Source organism: Diabrotica undecimpunctata, chromosome 4 (assembly GCF_040954645.1).
Source record: "Diabrotica undecimpunctata isolate CICGRU chromosome 4, icDiaUnde3, whole genome shotgun sequence".
Lineage (NCBI taxonomy): Eukaryota > Metazoa > Arthropoda > Insecta > Coleoptera > Chrysomelidae > Diabrotica > Diabrotica undecimpunctata.
In genome coordinates, this window is record NC_092806.1 from 21,670,977 (window position 1) to 21,696,765 (window position 25,789).

The 25,789-nt window shown below is 31.5% G+C and overlaps 1 pseudogene; it reads left to right on the forward strand.

The window, feature by feature from the left end:
* The window catches only part of LOC140438591 (CUGBP Elav-like family member 2), a 34,932-nt pseudogene extending 11,282 nt beyond the window's left edge, over positions 1-23,650 (forward strand).
* The last annotated feature ends 2,139 nt before the right edge of the window (positions 23,651-25,789 follow it).

Sequence of the window (25,789 nt, forward strand, 5' to 3'; positions counted from 1 at the left end):
AATTTAATAGATTCTGTAATATTAAGGTACTCGTGAGACTTCCCCAATGTTTCTTTAATGCAACTATTGAAAATAGCTTGTATATTATTTGATACTATGGCGTACTTTGTTGATAAAAAAATAGATATTTCGAACAACAAAAGACTTAAAGAGACTGTCTGAATGATTGTAATTATCCAAAATATGCTTGCAATAATTGGAAACACTAATTGGTCATGGCCTTTATAATAGTAAAATAAATTTAGATACGCCAGCATCATTAGGCCAAAACCAAAACCTATATAAATCCAATGTTTTATACAATTAACATCATTCTTCATCCTTTTGTTTAACAGTTCAAAAATTTCGAAACACGTTTTCCAAGAACTGCTTCTAAACGTTGCATTATAAAGACAAATAAAGTAAAATAAAGTAAAACTTAGGAAATTAGTATAATAGATAAATATTTGCAAGGTGATTCCATTATAAAATTCAATAGCGTCTCCGTGTTCAAACACTAAACTGATTATACCAACGATCCCAAACAACCAGAAGCTAGATTGGTAAATAATTTTTAACAATTTTCTTTTTTGTGATAGTAAGGGTACTCCACAAGAATATTCACTAATTTTGTATATTAACTTTATAAAACGTAAATCATTTGTCACCAAACAATTCTTTTCCAATGTATTTTTGTTGTTCACAACCCACATGATGATCTGGAGATAAAGGCAGAGGTAAAATATGAATATGTCCTTACCTCTTTTATATTTGAGTAAATATCAATAAATTCATTTTCTTGATTAATTAATATTTGCTTAATACATTTATTGTTACAAAAACAAGTCTCATAATAGTCCAGTAGGGAAATCGGAATTAATACAAAACTGATGGTAAATAGTCAAATACTACATTCCAAAAAAGAAATGCCACACCTTTTAAACACTTACTTTAAAATATTTTTCAAATGCCCCAAAATGCAAATTTTGTACTTAACTCATCACAGAACAATTCATAAGAAATACCCCCTCAATGCCAAATCCACTCGACAATGAATATACAATAGACCCCACAAACAACATAGAAACGAAGAGTTATTATCATTATCATCATTGGTGCTACAGCCCTATACAAGAGCCTCGACCTTCCCAAGTGTATTACGCCAGTCAGTTCTATCTATTGCCAACTATTGCCAGTTTGCTGCGCCTATTTTTTTACCATCCTCATCTACACCATCCCTCCATCTGAGTTTTGGCCTACCCTTACTTCTACTTCCCACAGGTTGTGACATAGGGATTCTTCTAGGAGGGTTGTTCTGCTGTGATCTTGCCATGTCCTGCCCATCTTAGTCTTCCTATTTTTATAAGGGATACTACGTTTTTACCACCAAATATATGTTTATATGTATCTGTGATATATCTCGTAGTTGTACCTCCTTCTCCAAACACAATTTTCACAGATACCACCGAATATTCTTCTCAGGATCCTTCGTTTAAATATAAGCAGGAGGTTTTCATCTTCCTTGGAAATGGTCCATGTCTCCGACCTATATGTCAACACTGGTTGTATTTCTCATATGTCTACTCAGTCCAAAATAGCATTTGTTTGCTAGGATTATTCTTCGCTTGATTTCTTCCGATATGACGTTCTCCTTGGTGATCGGGGAGTCTAAGTATGTGAATTTGTCCACCACTTCAAAGGTATAGTTATCAACCGTGAATTGGTGGCCGATGTTTCTGGCTCTATTGCTGGGCGTTGATGCCATTATTTTAGTTTTCTCCTCATTTACTTGCAGGACCATATTTTTTAAGGCGTTTGACAAGGTGGTTCACTGTCTCAGCCCAACATGCGCTTCAAATGCCTGTGATTATTCGCCCTGTATTTTGACTTTCCACACAACTTTACGCATTGCAGCCTGAACCAATCTTATCAGTTTATCGGGGATGTGAAATTCATCCATGGCTCCATACAATTTATTTCTTATGACACTATCATAGGCCGATTTAAAATCTACGAAAAGATGGTATGTGTCGATATTGAATTCATTGGTTTTTTCCAGTATTTACCTTAGCACAAAGATCTGGTCTGTTGTTGATCGACCAGGCCTAAAACCACTTTGATATTCGACAAGAAGCTCCTGTGAATATGCACTCAGGCGACCATATAAAATACTCGAAAATATTTTGTATGCTGTATTAAGAAGGGTTATTCCCCTATAGTTTATACATTCCAATTGATGACCCTTTTTGTGTAGCGGGCAAACGATCCCAATACACCACTTTTCCGGGATTTGTTCCTCATTCCAGGCTCTCAGTACGATTTTATATAATTAGTCAGAGTAGCACCTCCACATTTAATAAGTTCCGCGGGTATACTATCACTTCCTGGAGATTTATTACTTTTAGGTGTTTTATTGCATCCCGTACTTCTTGAATTGATGGAGGCTCAAATGGTGTATTGTTGCTTGCTCCTGGGGGTGGTTAATTTGGATCTTCTACTTCGATAGTAAGTAGTTCTTCATAGTTTTCCACCCACCTTTTCAATACTTCTTCTTTTGTATTGAGTATATGCCCCTCCTTATCCTTACATAGTCCGATCCTTGGTTTAAATTCTTTTCTTGCTTTATTTAGATTTTTATAGAATTTTCTTGTTTGATTTTCCTTTTTTAATTACTCAAGTTCTTCCAATATTCTATTTTCATAAGTTTACTTTTTTCTCCGATGGATGTACTTCTCTGCTCTTCTGAGATCGTTGTATTTTTGTTCTTTTTTTCGGGTTTCTCTTTGCTGCTTTGCTGCAGTTTATATGCATTGTTCTTTCTTCTTGTAATGTCTTCGCATTCAGCATCGAACCACTCATTGCGTGGTGGTGGTCTTTGCGACCCTAGAATGTTATTTGCTGCGTCTTTAATATATTTTTTTACACATTTCCCATTATTCACTATTTGTTAGATTATCTTTAGTTATGTATTTAGTTTCGATATAGTTTTGAAACCTTCGCTTTGAAACGAAGAATTATTAACGCTTCAGTAAAAATAAATCTGCAGGTCCAGATAACGACATCAATTAAAAATGGCTTAATCAACCTCCAGAGATTATTGTCTCTTTTCTATGCAAAAAGAATTTTTTTCTTAAGGCCAAGATCTTTGGCGTCCATCCTATTTGTATTTTGTTAACTGCTACTTTAAAATGGATGTTCGATGAGCAGTTAAACCATTTATTAATATTTAGAAGCTACAACATCTTCCTATGTAGAGAAATAAAATAATGATACTATCTCAGAAGAGTGTATTGGCACTCCTCCCTGATAACATCTATGAAGATGTCTTACAGAGGCAATCTGAAACGAGACTTTTTATCTATGCTGATAATACGATACAGGATATCCAGGAATTTTTTTTCCAATAAATAGAAAGGAAATGCTGCACTGGAAGAGCTAATAGAGTACTATAACTTTCTAGAACCAGAAACAGATAAATATAAAATAATTAGGTGATCTATTAGATCCCTTCAAAGAATCAAAATGCAGCATGAGCTGGTTCTATTCGGCATTTAATTTTTCCAGGTTGTAACGATGTGTATCGCCAGCTATCGCCACCGTCCCGCCAACGCTCCGTACATACACACTCCCACCGGCGAGTTTCTCTTCTATCGATCTAGTGGCAGCTTCTTACCGGTCTTGGAGTGTTGATTTGAGATTGACCTGTTTCGTGGCTTAGGATCGCGGAAAACCGACAGGTATGATCCCAAAGGTCAAGCCGTCCAAAAACTCTGAACCCAACGTACTAATCCAGGAAGTGTCAATTATTAGAAGACAACTAACAAGACCTAACAATATTAAGACAAATGCCGCAAGCAGAGTTATTAAACCAAGTACGGAAGTGGAACACGCACTTTGATAAAAAACATTCGGATGCAATAGACTTTATAGAAAGGACAGATGAAATAAGCCTAGCCTACGAAATCGATAAACAAGATCTTCTAAGAGCATTGACAGGAGACCATCCGTTCCTATGGTACCTAAATAGCAGCAAAAATTGATAAACGTGGACAGACTTTAGCTTTTATGAAAGCTACCTATCCAAGAGGATTTGCTGCAACTGTAGAAGCAACTCAGAAAGAGAAAGTAAAAGCAAGGCAAGGAAGAATAATTAGGCGAGAAGGATCTTTATCCAAAGATCAAGAACTGGAACAAATATATAGGAATATGCCACCGGAATATCAACTTTATATTCGCCGCCGAGACTTAAAAGATTTAACTAAAATTCAAGATTTATCCCAGAAATATGAAGCCATATAAGACGAAAAGATCTGAGTAAATTAAAATTTTAGAGACACCAGGAATAAACAACCCCAAGAGAATAATACAATGTCAAAGGCACACGCTTTAGAAGCAAAATGTCACGTCACAAAATTGCAAAAACTCATGAAAAAAATTCTGTTCACGTTGCAGCAAAGATGGAGTTTACAGCAGTGACTGCTGTATAAGTCATCAGAGAAACGAATAAGACTGGAAAAATAAGAAGTCGTCCCACTCTGTGGAGCAAGATTCGACTCTACCAATGCTCTTCAATATATATACAAACGACCAACCTACGCCGACCGAAACCAAGCACTTCCTTTATGCTGACGAACTTGCAATATGTTCTCAAGGAAATAGTTTTGAAGAAGTGGAGAAGAAACTTGAAACTGCCTTAAAAACAATAACAGTGTACTACCTGCAGAATTCTCTGAGATCCAATCCCTCTAAACCACAAGTCTGCCCTTTCCACCTTCGCGCAAAGGAAGCCAAGCGAAAACTCCAAATTGCATGGAATGGTAATACAATCGAACACACAAACCAACCTATATATCTTGGAGTAACTCTGGACCGGTCCCTCACCTATAGACAACATTGCATAAAAACGAGAGGGAAAGTAACAACTAGGAACAGCATACTCAGAAAGCTAACGGGAAGGTAATGGGCTGCACGTCCTGACGTTTTAAGAACAACGGCACAGGCACTGTGTTTCTCAACTGCTGAGTATGCGTGCCCCGTTTGGGGTAGATCTGCCCGCATCAAACAAGTTGATACTGCGCTAAATGAGACAGGCAGGATAGTAACAGGGTGCATGAAACCAACGCCACTCTCAAATCTATATAAAGCAGCGGGTTTTGCAGAACCCTCAACACGCAGGGGCGTCGCAGAGCACATAGAGAAAATTAAACAGATCGCGGACGAGCGGCATGCCCTATACAAAGCTCGAACACCACGAAAGCGACTAAAATCCAGGAAAAGCTTCGTTGGAACAGTGCAGGATGAACCGCCTGAGTATTTTCCTCTTCCACAGGTTCAATGGACCGGCCAGTCCCTGGACTTTAAAAAGTGAAAATCTATGAATAGGATAAGAACGGGGGTCGTTCCAGTAAAATCAAACTTGGCAAAATGGGGAAAAATAGACCAAGAAGATGTGAATTGTGACTGTGGAGAAACACAGAATATGGAACATCTTCTTACATTCAGAAACTGTCCTCATCGATGTACCCTCGAAGATTTGTTGCTTGCCAACAAAGATGGAACTGACGTAGCCCGATACTGGACCGAAACACGATAAAGTAAAGTAAAGTTTACACGATGTTTCTTTGGTATTGTGATAAATGTCAACTTAAGCCAATCAGTTGGTAATATCCCAGTGTCATAAATTTTGTTAGAGATCATACATTATCTACTTTTAATATTGAATAAATATTTTAAAAATTTTTATCCCCTGAAAATCAATCATTATATCATTAACAGTAGTACAACTTTATTAGTATTAATTTAAATTGAGTAAAAACAAGGCATTATTGGTATTTTTCATTACTAACGACTCGATGTTTTTATTACATTAACTTAATGAAATTATTTATAATCATAAGCAACTATAACATAATTGTTTACATTTCATCTGTACAATTTCCTAATGGAAGATCTTTATACTGGAAAATAAAAGCATGACTGTAGATTACATATCCTCTTCTTCTGGTCTATATTTATATTGTTATAGGATATCAACAATCTTACTGGATGCAGACGAGATTGTACCAGATCAATAGTCACAATAATATACTCGCCTTTTGTCTGTCTAAGCAAATTTTGCTTTGTCCTAAAATTGATCAATAAAGTGCTTTCCTCTTGTAAGTTCCCAATTTCTTATACTCGTATTACCCATTCATGACATGTTCTCTCTTCTTATATACCTTCTCCGTGAATCTTGCTTTCTAATGTTACTTAAAGTGGTTCAAACTCTCTATTGTACATAAGATGTCCAAGGAACAATGTTTTTATTTAAATTTAATCGTATCAACTTGATGTGTTGGTGTGTATATGCTGTAAAATGTCACTCTTTTCATGATTCTGTTGTCGCAGGGGCGATTAGGTGGAGAATTCTCGGTCCTCCTAATACCCTCGGACTTTCCACGATCGTCGGATTTGGACCCTTGGTTGGATCTGGTATCTATGTTCTTCAGGGGTTTATCTTCTGTTTGGTTCATACGAATTCGAACGTATATCTCATTAGTTGTATACCGTAACTGTAGAAATCGTGGCTCGTAAATGAGAGTCTGGCTCCAGACTCAGTCATTAGACTCAGGTTTGTTGCCTTTTCCATAAGTAATATGGACAACGATGACAAAAATACGTATCATACCTTAAAATATTTTAAATTTTTTTGTTAGAAAATAAATAACAGTTATACATATTTTAATTATACAGGAAAAGAATATAGTTATAGTGTAAGATCCCACTGCAGGATCACTACGTTCATAACGGAGTTAATCAAACTCACATTTTTACATACATTTAAAATTAGGAGAATCTATATATATATATATATATATATATATATATATATATATATATATATATATAAAAGGGTATGATAACAAGACACACCGTTTGTCCAGTAAGGTAACGATGCTATCTAGGAAAGAAATATGAACTACCCAAATTTGACATTTAAATCATATTTTGTTCTTAAAATGATACAGTTAGTTAATAATACTGAGTTAATTACATATTAATATAATTATTAGAGTTATATAGAGTCAGAAGAGCAGATAGCAATGGCGTGGAAAGAATACGCAGAAAGACTTTTTAATGACGAAAGACCAACACAACCAACGCCCAAACTTCCTTCCGAAAACTTATCAGGGCCATCAATAATGCGAAGTGAAATAGAATATGCAGTTAGAACCACAAAGATGCATAAAGCAACAGGTCCAGATGAAATTAATATAGAAGCAATAAAACTACTAGACGAGGAGAATATCGAAATCTTGGTAAAGCTGTTCAATAGAATTTATGATACTGGTTACATTCCGCGAGAATGGCTGCATTCATCCTTTGTGATGATCCCAAAAACAGCTAATGCCACAAAATGCAATGAACACCGCTTAATCAGTTTAATGACTCACTTGCTAAAACTCTTCCTTAGGATATTACACTCAAGAATATACAAGATACTAGAAGAACTTAGCGGGTCAACACAATTCGGTTTTAAGGGAGGACTAGGAACAAGAGAGGCAATTTTATGTTTGAACACCTTAATACAAAACTGTTTAGATCAACGAAAAGATGTCTACCTCACCTTGACAATGTTAAACATGATATCATGATGGAACTACTACATAGGGCCAACATTGACCAGAAGGAGATCAATTATTCAGAATCTTTACTGGAACCAAATGGCAAAGGTGAGGATTGATCAAGACCAATATACGGATGAATTTGAAATCCAGAAAGGTGTCCGCCAAGGCTGCATACTCTCTTCGATGCTTTTTAATTTATATGTTGAAAATATATTTGCGGAAGCATTAGAAGACACGGAATTAGGCATTAAGGTGAACGGCATACCAATAAGCAACCTACGCTATGCGGACGACACAGTGATTATAACTGATAATTTGAAAGATCAGCAGTTATTACTTGATAGGGTGAATAGCATAGGTAAAAAATATGGCCTCAAAATCAACATTTTGAAAACGAAATATATGGTCATTAGCAGAAACCCTCCACAAAACCCGATAATATGCATAGGTGACGATCGTATAAAACGCGTGAAAACCTTTAAATACCTTGGAACCACAATCAATGACCAATCGGATCCACAACAAGAGATAAAAACCCGAATACAAATGGCAAGACAAGCTTTTGTGAAATTCAGACCTCTCCTATGTAATCAAAACCTAAATTTCGAAATACGCTACAGAATGGTCAAGAGCTACATATGGTCCATCTTGCTTTATGGCATGGAAACATGGACTTTAAAAAAAACATCTATCAACAAACTTGAAGCATTTGAAATGTGGTCATTGAGAAGGATGATGCGCATACCTTGGGTGGATAGAGTTCGAAACGATGACGTCCTTAAGAGAGCCGGCGTGGAAAGAGAACTCTTTGAATTAATTAAAAAACGCAAGATTGGTTACCTTGGGCACATATTGAGAGGAGCAAAATATGAAATACCACAGTTAATCCTACAAGGGAAGATCGAAGGTAGGAGAGGAGCCGGCCGCAAACAATTGTCCTGGTTAAGTAATATTAAAGAATGGACAGGAATACACAGGAGATAGTCGCCTACGCACTTTGGTGTATGGCATGTTAAGAAGAAGATAATTATTAATTAATTTTAATAATATTTTTAAGGTAGAATTTAATACAAAATAATTTAAGGCTTTATGTTAGTTTAGATTTAAAATCCCAGCGCCACCTGAACAAAAAAATCTGAACTACTGACATTTCAACCTATGAGTCAATCATATTTTGTTTCTGAAACGATACTGTAACGTTATAAACGTCACATCTTTATTAATTTATATTTAAATAATTATTTTATTTTAATTTCTTTATTAATTTATTCATTCCTTTACCTTCAGTTTCTTTTTTACTCAAATTTCATTTTTTCTTCAAAAAAGTAGTGAGCGCCCTCTTTCTGTTTCTTTCCAATAGAATAAATATTTGCCTTCTGTCTCTCTGTCTGGTAGACTAAATATTCTGTTCTATGTTGACAGAAGAGCCAATTCCATCATAGGTATACATCCTATGACATCTGTGCTAACTTCATTATAATCTCCCACTTACTTTCTGTCAATCACCTTTCGTAGTGGGAATATTCTTTTTTGTCAGTAATTGAAATTTATAAAAGAAAGTAGGAAATATTATAAGGTTGATTTTATCGTCTGCAGACTTCTCTTGGGGTGAGTACTTTAATTGTAATCTATATTCTATAATTCTGACTAAAGCCACGTTTTCAATTTTGTGCATGTAGCAATCTAACAAAATTTAACTCAGTTTAATAATAATTATATTTCATTTTATCCGTGCCATCTGCTATTGTTTAATTGTAATTTTGTAAAATAGCAAGGAAATTAAACCCCTTTAATGTTTCTCTAATACAGGCAATTAAATATTCTAGTTTATGGGATATTTCTGGAACATTTTATTGAAAATACTTTTTGGAGTGATGTCGGCCTAAACAGCTATCTTCAAGACCTACTAACATGCTTTGAAACCGGTAACAGGACCTGCCCACATAATCTGCAGGCCACACATATTTAGAAGCAGCAGCCTATCGATACCACAAGTATCATTCAAATTTATTTATTGTAAAGCATTAGGCAGGGTTGTTTTTTCTACTTAAATATTATGTTTTATGTATTAAATAATCATGATTAGTTAAATAATTGTTTTATTTGCTACCAGCCAAGGGTTCATTAAAACATATTAGACCTGGACATTAAAACAGTATGACGTCAACAAACTAAATTTATTTGAAATGTGGATCTACCGCCGAATGCTAAGAATAAGCTGGACCAGCAGAACTACGAATGAAGAAGTACTGAGAGCAATGAACACACGCCCCCATTTGGTCAATACTATCAAAATTAGAAAGACGTCATATCTAGAACACATAATGCGCCATAGGAAATTTGAGTAGCTCCAGGTAATATTAAAAAAAAAAAAAAATCTTGGCTACGAAACATCAGAGATTGGACCCACACAAGAGGAAATGAATTAATTCATCAAGCCCAGAACAGAGAGAAATTTGCCATATTGATAGCCAACCTCAACAGAGAAGGCACTTAGGAGGAGGACGAAGGGTTCATTGTTTAATTCATAGTTTAAGAAAAGACGAATTCAAACTTGAGAGACTGAGCTAGGCGAAGCATAGACGATAAGCTCCCATAGTTGATTGAGGTATTATTTTTATAATAGTATTTCAATTCTCTTTGGTAGTCTTATCGTGACAATACGTTTAATTAATAATACAAAAAATATTAATTACATATTAATATAATTAATAAATAATATTGTCATTATTTTTAAGGTACGATTTAATACAAAATAATTTAAAGGTTCATGTTAGTTTAGATTTAAAATTCTAGCATTACATATACTAAAACAATTTTTAATTGAAAGTGATTACTTGGCAACATCGCACTTAACAAAGCGCTTAACGATAACTTTTCAACGAAATCATATTCCACTTATCAATTTTGCAGAGAAGTACCAAAAAACAATATTTAATTTTTTTTATATTTATATTTACAAAATTATTTATTTAAACACATAAGTAATTACGTAAAAATTAAATCTAAGACCGATATAATTATTAAATTATCATGTGTCTTTTAACAGGTATCTTATAGTTGTCTAACAAAATAAAGCAAAATGTTATTGTTATTATAGAGTACCTAATACAGTACTTCAAAAACAGAAATCTTTGCAAAATACTTATTTTTTTCATTAGACTAAACAATCTGAAATTTTAACATACGATCTCGTCGTTGCACTTCATTCTCTATTTATAGAATTGCTGTCTGCTATAAACGTTATATTTGTTTTTAGCCCAGTCTGGTTATACAAAAATCATCGATTTCACGGCAAAATGTTTCGCAGATATCTGAAGCTTTTAAGACATAGGTGGGGGTTACTAGATGACAAATAGATAAAAAGATACTCCTAGTTTTACCTTGCGTTTTTTTTAAACAATAATTTATGGTCAGAATTTGATTTTTTATCTATAAGTTTTTTCCCTTATAATTTAAATACACAATATTTATACCATTTTTTTATATCAAGAATATCTTTATTTTCCCGTTTTTTCAATTAAAATTGATAAATAATTTACGGAGACATTTGCAAAAAAGCAATTTTTTTGCACTAATTTATAAATTTAATTAACTTTTTTATTAACAAAACAAAATGTTATTAATATATTTCAACATTGAGAAATTACCGTCCTTTAGATTTGTGCGAAATTTCCCCCCGATCGGTCAAATAGTTTAAAAGTTATTCAATTTGTTTATCCCTAGGACTAATTATTTAAACCATTGAACTTGCCCTATGAATGATGCTAGACACATTTAACAAATTTCATAGGATTCTTTAAGACTCATACTATCTCAGAAGTTAAATGAATATTGAGTTTTCATCGAAATTATTTACAAAATAAACGTTTGAAAAAGGGGTATGTTTTTTACTTATAAACAATTGTAATAACTTCTATATTTTTCAAGCTACAGACTTGTACGTACAACCATTAGATAGCTGGTAAAAAAACTCACATTCAACAAAAAAAAAATAAACATTCTATAAACAATAGGAACGAAGTTAGCGACAATTTTTTTGTTAATTATATCTCCATTCTTTATAAACATTAAGAAGTAAAATTTGCACAAATTTTGAATGAAAATCTAAACTTTATATTGAATTTTTTAGCTATGAAATTCATCCAATTTTTCGAAACTTAAAACCTTTCGAAACGAAGTTACTTTCGAAAGATCGACATAGGAAAGTGGAGGGGAGACTGTTTTAGCTCCTCGCTGCAAAATTTAATATTATGGTTACGGATTTATCATTCAAAAGCTTCAACAGTTCTGTAGGAATTTCATCAGGTCCATTTGATTTTCCATTTTTAGCGTTTCTTATTGCGTATTCTACTTCTTCTTTCAATATGTCTGGCCCAGTTGCATTGATTATTATCTGAGTTAAGTTGTTTCTATCGTCTTCAAATAATTCATTCAGGTATTCTGTCCATCTTTTTATTTTATTCTCTAGATCTACAATAAGATTTCCATCTTTGTCTTTAAGTTTACCTATTTGGCATTTCTTTATGCTTCCTGTTATCTCTTTTACTTTTTTGTGCATATTGAACGCATCGTACTTTTTCTCATAGGTTTCCATTTCTTCACATTGTTCTATAATCGACTCGTCTTTGGCTTCTTTTATTCTCTTTTTTATGTTTATTTATTTCTTTGTATTTGTCTGGGTAATTCTTCATCTTTCTTCTTTGTTCCATCAAGTCCAGTATATCTTGTGTCATCTACCCCTTATTATTTGTTGTTGTTTTTGTAAGATATTTCTTTCATGCTGTTTGTATAGCTGTATTTATGTACTTTAATTTTTGGTTAACGTTGTTTGTATCGTTAATTTGTTGCTGCACTGAACGGAGGTTTTCATTTATTTCTTTTCCTGTTTTTGTCGTATATTTTTGTTTCTAAGTTTATTTAAATCTTGTGCCTTTTTGTGTGGTCTTCTAATCTTTTTTGGTCTCGCCTCTATCACAGTAACTACCGGGTTATGATCTGAGCCTATATCAGCTCCTGGGTACGTCTTAGTACATTTAACAGCATTATGATACCTCCTTGCTATCATAATGTAGTCTATTTGATTTCCCACTATTTTTTCTTTGGTATGTTGTGGAGATGTTCATGTATATAACCGTCGAGGAGGTAAAAAGGTATTTGTTATTACGAAGTCTTCACTTTGGCAAAATTGAATCAATCGATCTCCTCTGTCACATCTGTTTCCAAGCCCATATTTTCCTACTTGTTCTCCTACCTTACCTTGACCCACCTTGGCATTAAGATCGCCCATTAATATGTTAATGTATGGAAAGACTGACTTAATAAGCGAAGACAAACAACCTGCAACAAAGAGGTTCAGACCTGACAGTGAAGTCGAATAAATGAACCAAATTTTAACTTTTAAACCAATGTATGTAAAGAAAATAAAAAAAGTAAAGTTCAATAAACATTGCAAAATTTAATAAGGCAAGTGATAAAAAAATCGACTTATTTTATCAAAGCAATAAGGCAGATTAGATTAATATTGTATATCATATTTGTAAGAAAAATAGAATAAAAATCAATATTGTTAATTATTAAAATACAAACAATTATAATTAATATAAGGAATATAATAATATAATATGTAAAAAATTACCTGAAATTTAATTTATAAAATATATAAGTATGTTGTTGATTTTCTGGGTTTCTTGATTTGCTGATCAACATATGTTGATTTTCCGGGATTTTCCGAGATTTATGGGGGGTGAAAATTATGTCATCATTAATATGACTCAATTTTTTCGAGTTTTCCCATATTTTCCGGCCAGTGAAATCTATGTAGTTATTCATATTTCGACGAGCTACCCCAGAATAAAAAAAAGAGGCTTGCAGCTGCAAAGGAAGCCGAGATAAAAAAAACGGAGCTGAAACAGATATTCTCTCCACTTTCCTATGTCGATATTTCGAAAGAACCGTCGTTTTGAAAAATTAGATAAATTTTATAGCTATAAGTTTCAATATAAAGTTTAGATTTTCATTCAACATTTGTCCAAATTTTACTTCTTAATGTTTATAAACAATGGAGATATGATTTTTTTAAAAATAGTCACTAACTTCGTTCCTATTGGTCATAGAAGGTTTTTTGTTTTTTTAATATGAGCTTTTTTACCAGCTATCCAATGGTTGTACATACAAGTCTGCAGCTTGAAAAATATAGAAATTGTTATAATTATTTATAAGTAAAAAACATACCCCTTTTTCAAACGTTTATTTTGTAAATAATTTCGATGAAAACTCAATATGCATTTAACTTCTGAGATAGTCTAAGTCTTAAACAATCCTATGAAATTTGCTGAACGTGTCTAGCATCATGCATAGGGCAAGCTCAATAGTTTAAATAATTAGCCTCAGGGATAAACAAATTAAATAACTTATAAAATATTTGACTGATCGGGGGGAAATTTCGCACAAATCTAAAAGATAGTAATTCCTTGATGTTTAAATGTATTAATACCATTTTATTTTGTTAATAAAAACATTAATAAAATTTATAAATTAGTGAAAAAAAACTGCTTTTTTGCAAATATCTCTGTAAATTATTTATCAATTTTAATTAAAAAACGGAAAAATAAAGATATTCTTGACATAAAAAAATGACATAAATATTGTTTATTTAAAATATAAGCGAAAAAATTTATAGACAAAAAATCAAATTGTGACCATAAATTATTGCTTTAAAAGAACGCAAGGTAAAACTAGGAGTATCTTTTCATCTATTCATCATCTAGTATCCCCCACCTATGTCTTAAAAGCTTCAGATATCTGCGAAACATTTTTCCACCTTTTTTTTTAACCAGGCTGGGTTATTTGTTTTACCTTGATTTAAAGTGATTTAATTATTTATTTAAACACATAAGTAATTACTGTAATAAAATGAAATCTAAGACCGATATAATTATTAAATTATCATGTGTCTTTTAATAGGTATCTTATAGTTGTCTAACAAATTAAAGTAAAATTTTATTCTTATTAGAGAATACCTAATACAGAACTTCAAACTTTCATTAGACTAAACAATCTGAAATTTTAACATACGATCTCGTCATTAAACATAATTTTCTATTTATAAAATTGCTGTATGCTGTAAACGTTATATGTATTTTTTTAACTTAATTTGAAGCTTTCCTTGTGTTTATTTGTTTACATAAATATAAAAATATATTAAGAAGTTCATATAAATTAAAATGAAGTAAGCTAAACTATCAATAATCAATAAAATTGGATATTGCAGGTACATATATATGAAATACAAGTGATTGGGAATTCTGATGATTCTGATTATGATATTCCTCTGAACCACAGATAGAACGTCCAAAGAAAAAACCAGGCAAAAATAGTAAATCCAAATCTGTCTCAAGTTGTAACAGATACTCCTTCGTGACTGAACGGAACTTTACGGAAAGGAACAAATTTTATAATATTTCTTTTAGCGACTTAAGATATTTTTCTAATATTTATTCTCTTTCAGGGACTTTGAAATATTACTGATATTTTATTTTAGGGACTCAGAAATATTTTCAGACCTAAAATAACTTAGGATAATTTTACTAATATTTTATTTTCTCTTGTAGGGACTTTTAAGATGTTTATTATTTTAAAAATTTAATTTTCAATTCTTTTGAAAATTTTGTTGGTCCTAAAAAATTGGCTGCGAATTTGGTAATCGGTAAAAAATATAATACAAAATTCGAGCTTTCCCAACAAATAAATTGCCAAACTAGAGTTACGCTGGGTTTATAAGTAGGTCGATCTCATAAGACGACTTTACGCAAAAAGTTCAGCGACTCTCCAAAAGTAACTTATTTGTTATGAAAGATGATCAACAGATTAAAATATTATTCTGTTGTCGTCCTAGCCTAAATAGAAGAAAGACACAAAAAAATGAAGTGGAGTGATTGTAGATGCAATTGTTTGGATCTTCCGTCGCATGGCAAAATCACTAGTCCTTTATAAAACGTAAGGCTGTTACATTTTTCCGTCGACCGTCCATTTATGATCAATTTTAACACCCTCACAATCATTAATTAATGACCCCTATTAATGAATGATTTTCTATTAATGAACGATTTTATTATAGGCAACACAACATACATTGCTTGCATAAATTAATTAAGCGCTCTGTGATTGGCAGTGACCTGTGGTGTAGGCAACCAAACATATACCTATTTATATTACCACTAAAAAATTAATTTAAAATGAAGTATCCGCTGTTAGTACTATCTGTCATTGTATGTCATTATTTACTTTATTGTTTAAAATTCTGTGTATTTAAAAAATCAGAGGATGGATATTGACGAAGAGTTTAATTTAACTCCACCAGAATTTAACTTCTTCTATCACAGAATTTACAGAGGTCCAAGAAGACTTAAATATAAATTTGTCAAAATGCTATACAGCAGATAATCATTTATCAATATCTTCCTTTAATTTCAGTAATTGCACCATTTCGAATATTATTGTTTACTATAATAAAACTACCACTAAGGAAACTTTGAATAAAGTCAATGAAAGCTGAAAAAATTTTAAATAAATATTTAAACTAAGATATCTTTATTTCTGAAAAGTACGGTCGACGAAAAAGTTTTGTAACGAACTCGTGAATTAAAATGGCGATTAACAATCTCGAACATTAACGCGCTCGCTTCGCTCACGCGTTAAAATATCTCAATTGTTAATCGCCCTTATTAATACACTTGTTGGTTAAATAACTATTAAAATTTGGAATAAAAAATGTTTAAATACTTACTAGGAGCATAATATCTTGCGAAAAATTTTTCAAATATATACCAATGCTTATAAGGCCCTGGAAATCTGACAAAAACATAAAAATTATCCAGTTAAAAACTGACAACAATATAAGAAATAGTAAAATGAGTAACGTCAAAATCATCTTTCCAAATATAACATTAAACTCAAGAACGGAGTTGTGCAAATTAGTTAGATGTACTTGTATTTCCGCAAGTTTTTCATGAAAAACTATTTTGCGATCACTTTTTCCAAATTCGTATTTAATACATTCATTTAGCCAATTATATCTTTTGGTAAATATGTTAGTACTTTGCCAGATTATTATCGTAAATAAGAGTACTTCAAGGATCATCCGGCTCCATATTAGGAAGGACACGCCTGGATTGAATTTAAACAATTTTTGGATTTCTCCTCCAAAGATTAGAAACAGATGACAGAATAAAAATAATAATGCAAATAAAAATAATTTTAAAATGTGAGATATTCCGTTAACTTTCCCTAAGAATTTGTTATCTATCTTCTGTAGATTATGGAAAATTATCTGCCAGTTTGGTGAATGTTTAACAAAACCATAAAAACATATGATATTAAAACATAAGTAAACTGATATACAACTTGCTGATAATAGTATTTCTGTTAATTTTAATTTAAATGTTTGTATCTGATTCTGGATTTCTCCAACCACTGCTACTACACCAACAAGTTGTAATAAAATGTTTAATCCTGAATAACATATTTTTAAATACGGAGATGAATGTAATGGAAAGATTCCCATAATTTGCCCACATTTGTATATACATTTCAAAAACTTCAAGTCACTTGTTTGTGTATTCATTTTTACTCTTAGAGAGAGTGAAAATAGACAACTGGAGACACAATTCGATAAATATATGCCCCGATAATAAACATAAGTGCTTATAATTATAATTAGTTTTATTTATATACAGAAAATAATCATACTAAAATGTCGACATGTAGGGGAGCGAGGGGCTAGCAATAGGGTAGGTACGTAAGTCTTCCTTTTACGCCATTTTTTCAAAAAGTGAGCGATCCTAATGGCATATTTGAAAACGACAGCATGAAAGGTTTCGATAATTAGTTCAATCGTCAAACAGTCTTAGACATGTCAGACATTGCTGTTGTAAAATTTTTATTCTAAACTCCATTAAAAATTTGTAAAATCGTTATTTTTATATAGATAAACAAAAGTATCATTTTTAATCCTATCCTTTTATCGAATTTTTCGTTTCCAACAATAATTTTTTCAAAACATTTTTTTTTTTTGGAGCAGGTTGGTGTATTTTTTATATACACCTGTTCGTAAAAATTTGTTCAAAATACATTTTATTGTTTTAAACACAGTAATTAATGTTTTTAAATATTTTTTAACAAAAAAAAAACAAAAAATTGCCTCACCGTGACATTTAGCACATTGCCGTGACCAGAATTCGAACCTGGGTTACGGCCATAACGTGGGTTCCGAACAACTAGTTCACTAGACGATCACGGCTAATTAGGCGATGTGTATTACGATTATAATTCGAATATTTTAAAACTCTAACTTAAGATTCCATTAAAACAAATTTAGGTCAGTTGTTTACAAAAGAAACAATGTACTTACTATTAATTTAATATACCATTTTTTATAAATAAGTACGCTAATACCTAAAAATAAAGTAATCAATCAGTGGAAATAATAACAAATAAATGTTTCCGATTCCAAAGATGCCAAGATATTAAATAAACAATATTCATCAGTATTTAAAAATGACAATAGGTATACATAACTTACTTACCCATATGTTTAATTTACCATGATAATAATATTAATACAAATTTAATTAAAATTAAATATTCATAAGTATTTAAAAATGACAATATACGTAACTTACTTACGCATATGTTTATGTTACGCATATGACATTGATAAATACAATATTTAATTGTTGTTTCTTGTGTATATAATTACACATTTGAACTTTCTTGAGATATTTACAAGTTTTAATTTATAATTTAACGTGCCTAACAAGGTTTGTTACTCCCGTGCAAATTTCCGATTCCGTCTAGAAGTATAACTTCAAAAACCAAGAACTCGGATTATGTTGTAAATTTTCATTTTATTTTAAAATTTAGCACTTTTGCGTATATTACATATGTCTAATAAGACTAACGTGGGGTTTTTAAATATTTCAAAAATAAAAAAGGAAATTCATATTGGGATTCGAACTCACATACACCAGCGTATGAACCAAACACAATATTTGCCAATTAGACATGACACAAACGTATATCAAAATTGACAGTTCTCGCTCATACAGTGATTTATTGAGATTATGATTTTGAAATAAAAAAGTCTAAAATAATTATGAACATTTAATAAATAATACAAGACATATCACATAAATAATAATATTAATAAATATTATATTATATATATAAATATATATAATATTATTATAATATATACAATATTAAATATATATACAAAAGGAACATTTTTTTTCTCGATAGAGGAAGAGAGAGAGAATATATTTTCTGTCTCTCTCTTACTCATTATCTTACATATGTAATGATTTCACCGATTCACTCCCGTACAAATTTCCAACGTGGAGCGCGCGTATAGAAGTATATCTTCAAAAATATTTTAAATAAAAAATGCAGCTGAGATAATTTTTAACAAACACATTTATTAGCAAGATTTATGTAGAATAAACTGTTATATATGTATATTTATATATATAAACTGTCTTATAAACAACGGTTTAAGCGACCGGCCATTTTAAATGCCCGCTCCGATATCGCAAAAATAATTTTAAATAAAATTTTTATGAATAAGACGGTAAAAATTCGATATCTTTTGATCAGAGAGTCCTATCGACAAAAATCAAATTGCGTTTTAAAGGGGAAGAATGCAGCTTTCGTATGCAGTTTGTGTATTTTATCACAATTGAAGTCAGTTTATATAAATCTGTTAAATAAATACCCGTTGCACGATTTTTTCCATTTCTTATGATTCTCATGAGATCAGTAAAATTTATTACTTTCATTAACCAGTTGCTATGGAATTTCCATTGCTAAGGCCTAATTTTCAAAACTTATAACATGAAAGTTAGCAGCAGAAATGTTGTTCTCCAGAGCCGACTTGAAGATGAGGAAACAAAAAAGTAGGCAAAGAATAATTTTTTATAGAGAATATTAGATATTTATAATTATTTAACATTATGTTAAAGTAATAAAACAAATGGTGTAAGGTTAAAATTGTAGCATTTTAAAATTCCTTGGTATGTACCGAAAAATATTCTTTCAATTCCTCTTTGTGTCGCCGAGTCGATAATAAACCATTTTAAAGTTTGTTTAACCATTTCACAGATGCATATTCTTTTGTATTTTCTTTGATCGAAACCGCTCGATATTGCGTTTCAAATAAACACCCATTTAGACCGCTCAGAAGGTTTTGCTGGAAAGATAATTGCGACACTCTCGCTGAGGCCGTTGTCAGGGGCAGTTGCTTCAGCGTCTCAATCCAATCCCATTGTTTCATTCACTTATCCACGACCCAGCTTCTCCAAATAAACCCTGAGCGCCGTTCTCATAAGTTTCGTTTATTTTGCTTGCCTTTCTCTGCACCAATGATTTATCTAAATGGTCCATTGTTATGTCGACGTCGGCCGGAAAAGAACGGAAATGCCTTAAAACTTACTAAATTACGGAAATAAATACGTACATCCATCCACTAGAAGGAATCTTCGCGAAGAGAAACAAAGTTGTTATATATTTTTTTAAATATGTATATGTATTGTTTCCTTCTTTAACCAATCAAAGAAAAAGGAACGTTAGTGTTTCTTTTACACTAAAAATTACGATAAGTTACGATAAAACTGTTAAAAATTTTTATGTACTTTGTATGTAAGTATGTACTGTAAGTTTTTACTGATCATAGATTGTATTTGATGCATTTCAATACTTGTAAAAGTCAGATGAAATAAAGAATATTGATTGATTGATGGATTGATTGATTGGTTTACATATGGTAAACGTTTACTGAACGTAAAAACTACTGCGGTATACCATTACAAGACACAAGGTATAAACTTCTAATTATATCGATCAAAAATATAATTATGGCCAACATTGAAGAAAATCTGGGTAAATAGCTAGTTTTAGAGCAAATAGATCAGTAATAGACCAAAATTTTTACAATTAAGCAGGTCCTGGCTAGTTCATATGAATTAAGTCTGTCACTAAACATATTGTACATTGATTTTCGATAAGCATATGACACAATAAACAGACATACATTGATGGACACATCGATCAACTAAATCCCTTCTGAATGAAACCAAAAGTAAAGTTATAATAAAAGGTCATGTCTCTGACAGCTTTAATTTTACTAGAGGCCTGCTACAAGGTGACCCTCTATCTACTGTATTTTTTAATCTAATACTGCAAACCACATCTACAAACTACACCAAATTGACCCCCTTGAACAAGACAAACAAGATTGTAGTGATCTTGTGTATGTGGTTTCAACACCATGTAAAATTGGCGCTGTTAAGTGGTCGCAGATGACGATGGCCGCTAAAATAAATTAATACTTCTCTGGCTTTTGCCTGTCATTTATCTAGATATTCCTAATAATCTTATCAGTTATTACTCAAGAATGTAAAGATGATTACTAAGAACTATAGCTAAGAAGTATAGTCAATCTTTTAAATGTTAATGAAGTTGAAAAGTAGAAAAACGTTGAAATATAAATTTAAATACTTACTAATAGCATAATATCCTGAGGGAAACTTTTAAGATAATCAATAACGTTTATATTCTGAATCTCTGACAAAAACTTAAAAATTAGCCAGTTGAAAATTGCCAAGATTACAAAAAATAATTCAATTAGTAACATCAAAATCATATTTTTAAATATAAGGTTAAATACAACAACAGAGTTATGTAAATTGGTTAAATGTACTTGAATTTCCTCGAAGCTTTTGGGAAATACTATTTGGCGATCCTTCTTAGTGAATTCAGATTTAATAAATATATTAAGACTATTGTATCGTTTAGAAAATATATTAGTACTTTGCCAAATCATTATCGTAACAAAAAGGATTTGAAACACTGTTCGGCTATATAATAGGTATGTCATGCCTGCATTGAAGTTAAGTAATTCTTGGATTTCACCTTCGAAAGTTAGAAAGGCATGGGAGGTCAAAAACAACATTGCAAATAACATTAATTTAAAAATGTGAATCCTGTTAACTTTTCCAGAAAATTTGCTATCTAACTTCTGAATGTTATGAATAATTATCTGCCAGTTTGGTGAATCTTTTACAAAACCATAAACGCAGGTGACATTAAAACACATACAAGATGACATACTGCACACGGCTAACACGATTTCTGTCACTTTTAATTTATATATTTGTGATATACTCTTAACCTGAGCAACTGACGCTGCTAAACTAAGTAAAAGTAATAAAATGTTTAATCCTGAGTAGCACATTTTTAAATACGGAGACGAATGGAATGGAAAGACTCCAAATATTTGCCCACATTTATAAATAAATTTGAAAAATGAGATGTCGCTTATTTGTGTATTTATTTTAAGCTGCATCTAAAGTAATAGTCAACTAAGACATCAAATGATAAATTTGTATCCTGATAATAACTATAAGTGCAATTAGAATGTTATTGGTATGTATTATTAATCAAATAATTATACTAAAATGTCTATATATAGGGGAGCGTGAGGCTAGTTGTAAATAAGGTAAGACGTAATCATTCTATTTTTAATTTATTTAACAGGTTGACTGCCAGGCGGTCGTATACGACCGATAGTTCAATAAGTACAAGCTCGTCAAGAATTGCAATGTCTCTGAGTTTTGGTGTAGGTGCAATTACACTGGTGTAGGACTTATTAATCCGGTTCCGTTACAATGGAATTTAAATCAAAAGTTTATCGTAAAGTTTTGAGTGGTCAATTTCGTGAAATTATGGCAAATGTGATATATTTTATGAGACGAGAAGCGGAGGCTAAACATCCGATAATAGAACTAACGAAAATTCAAGAACGTGTTTCGCTCGCAACTGGTGTTAGTGTTGGTTCTGTAAAGCAAATTTTAAATGAAATGAGATCAGTTGAAGATGGTGAAAGTGATTCGTTCCATACACCTAATATTAAAAGACAAAAAAGTGCGACCAAAACTAAGTTGAATAATATGGGTAAGGAAATTCTTCGGAGATTTGTAATAAATTTTCACGTCCACGAAAAAAAAGTTCCTACGTTGAGAGGCATACACAGGAAATTTGTCAATAAAATTAATTACACAGGATCGTATGGAAGTTTACGAAAAGTATTACATAAAATTGGTTTCTGTTGGCGAAAAACTCAGACAAAGAAAAAATTGCTTATGGAAAAACCTGACATCCAATAAAAAAGGATAGCTTTTTTTGCGAAGTATTAAGAGTTACAGAAACGAAAATCATCCTATAGTATACATGGACGAAACATACATCCACTCTTATCACACATTCAATAAAAGTTGGAATGATGATTCTCACGATGGTTTGAGTAAGCCTAACTCTAAGGGACAGAGGTTAATAATAGTTCATGCAGGGGGAGAAATGGGGTTCATAAAAAATTCCTACTTAAAATTTAAATCAAATTTAAAAACTGGTGATTACCATAGTCAGATGAACTTTCAAAATTATAAAAAGTAGCTAGTGGAAATGTTGATACCGAACTTACCAGCACAAAGTGTATTAGTGATTGATAATGCCCCATACCACAATGTTCAAAGTGAAAAAAATATAACGGCTGCATCAAAAAAAGATGAAATAAAAGAGTGGCTAAGAAAGAGAAATATACCATTTACAGATGATATGTTAAGAGCCGAGCTATACACTTTAGCAAAATTTTATCAACGTATCATAAATCATATGAAATAGATAAACTTCTAGAGGAAAACGGACATTCGGTATTAAGACTACCACCTTACCATCCCGAGTTAAACCCCATTGAGTTAGTTTGGGCATCCATGAAAAACTATGTTGCACAACGGAATGTAAGTTTTAACTTTAAAGATGTGGAGGTTTTATGTAATCAATTTTTTGAGACATTTTCAGAGGATGAATGGAAATCACGGTGTGAAAATGCCAAACAGGCAGAACAGTTTTTTATAGAAAGCGCACCGGCAGTGGACTTAGTTACGGAGAAAGTGATAATTAACTTGGATGATGATGATGATGACAACGATGATGCTGATAGTGATAGATGATCTAGAAGATACAGATTCGAGTTCCGATCCAGATATTTAAGGCATTGAACTATTGTAATGATATTTTGTAAGTATACTGTTAGAATACGGACGTTTTAGAGGAAACAAAAACGATTAAACAATTTATTTTATTTTTATATTTCAATATGATGTATACAATGCTAAAATGATCATATAAAAAAAAGATGATGGTCGACGGAGATGGTTTTTTAATTTAAAAATGAACTAGTTATGTTATTAATAAAATTCTGGTTTTGGAAGATTAACTTGATTATAAAATTAAATGACCATTTATATATTATAAATTTTCTAACAGTCAGTTTACTTTCTCTTGTTTTGTTAAGGACATACCTAGAATTATACTTTTTCCATTGTCAATTTGCCAAGCGTCGGCTTTTGAGGTTCTTTGATGTCGATGCCGACCATTGGCGTGGAAATTAAGAAAAGGGATCAGTTATCAAACGCATATTTCAAGAAAAATCATATAATTTTTATTAATTTTTACATAATTATATTCAGGAAAATTTCTCAATTTTTGGGCAGAAATTGTTTAAACAATTTTTTAAACAAATTCAAAATATCACCTTTTGTGCTCCAAAAAATATTTTTTAGGTTTTTGGGTGACTCTAAATAAGATCTATGTCATTTTTCTCAAAAGTTAATAGTTTTGGAGATATAAGCGATTTAAAATCCGAAAAATGCGATACCTAATATGCATTTTCGAGGCTTGAAAAATATGTAAATGAGTATTTTTGAGATTCAAGAGTATCTAAACTAAAGTATCAACATTGATTTTGGTGAGAAATCGGAGCAATATTTTCCGTAGCAGAAAAAGGTGATCTTTTGAATTTGAATTGTTTCCGGCAAAAATGTCCGGCACCCTTCAACCTTCGATTTGTTTAAACGGGGCATTTTTGAATAGGAATCTTCAAAGGACAGAATCAGTTTTTTTTTTCAAATGGGAGCGGGCTCACAACACCGAATAAATAACAAATTAATTCTTTCAAATTAAAGCTTGTTAATTTTAGTGATTTATAAGAATATTGGACTTATTATTTAGTTTTTACATAAACCATAATATTTTTTTACAATTATCTGTAAATAATGGCTCATTCTGTCAGAAAATTTTAAAACATTGTCTATCCAGCAATTAAGATAGTCAACTGAAATTTAATTTTTAAACACGGCCTACTGTTAATGCACAAACAGGGTGAATCTTCAATATTTTGCTTCGAGTTAGAGATATCTGAAAAAGTTATTTGGAAAAGATGTTCCAAATATTATTTTAACCCCACATAACAAAGTTTTATGTCAAAATTCGCACTTTTACTTTTTTCATTAATTGAAGAGCTTATTTCCAGTGTCTTAAATCCAAAATTTCGATTTTTTAAATTTTCTTTTTTTAAACTTTATAGATTTCTTCAAGTCTAGAATAAAGTTATATGTACCAAAACAACTTCTTATTTACCATTTAAAAGTGCATATGAAAATTGTAAAATTGTATAATTTGTATGTTAAATTTGTATGAAAATCTGTAATTTCATGGATTTCATTATATGGATGTAAGACACTTTGGAAATAAGCTCTTCAATTGTAGTCAGGATTCTAAAACGGACAGTTGGCTGTCCCGAGATGCATCTTTAGACAGCCAATTGTAGATTTAGGATCGAGATTACAAATAATACTGAAAAACTAAAATTGCGAATTTTGTCATGAAATTTGGTATGTGCGTTTACAATAAGTGGAACAACTTTTCCAAATAAGTTTTTCCGATTTCTCTAACGCGAAGCAAAATATCGAAAATTTACCCTGTTTGTGGATTCGCAGTAAGCCGCGTTTAAAATTTAAATTTTAGATGACTATCTTAAAAAAATGTGCACTAACAACATGTATGACTGTGCAAAATGTCAAATCTGTATGTATTTTAGTAGCTGATATATAGAGTTGTCTTCATCTTAAATGCGACACACTGTATAATAATGAATACTAGTGTTCAAGATGCATCGCGATAGCTGTAAAGAAATTAATTAGAAGGACTGAAAAGAATTGTCAGTGTGCCTGTAAAATTGTAAACTGTTCGCTGAATAACGTCTTTTGCAGCAGTGTCAATCCTACCCAATTTTTTATTTGGTCGCTTTC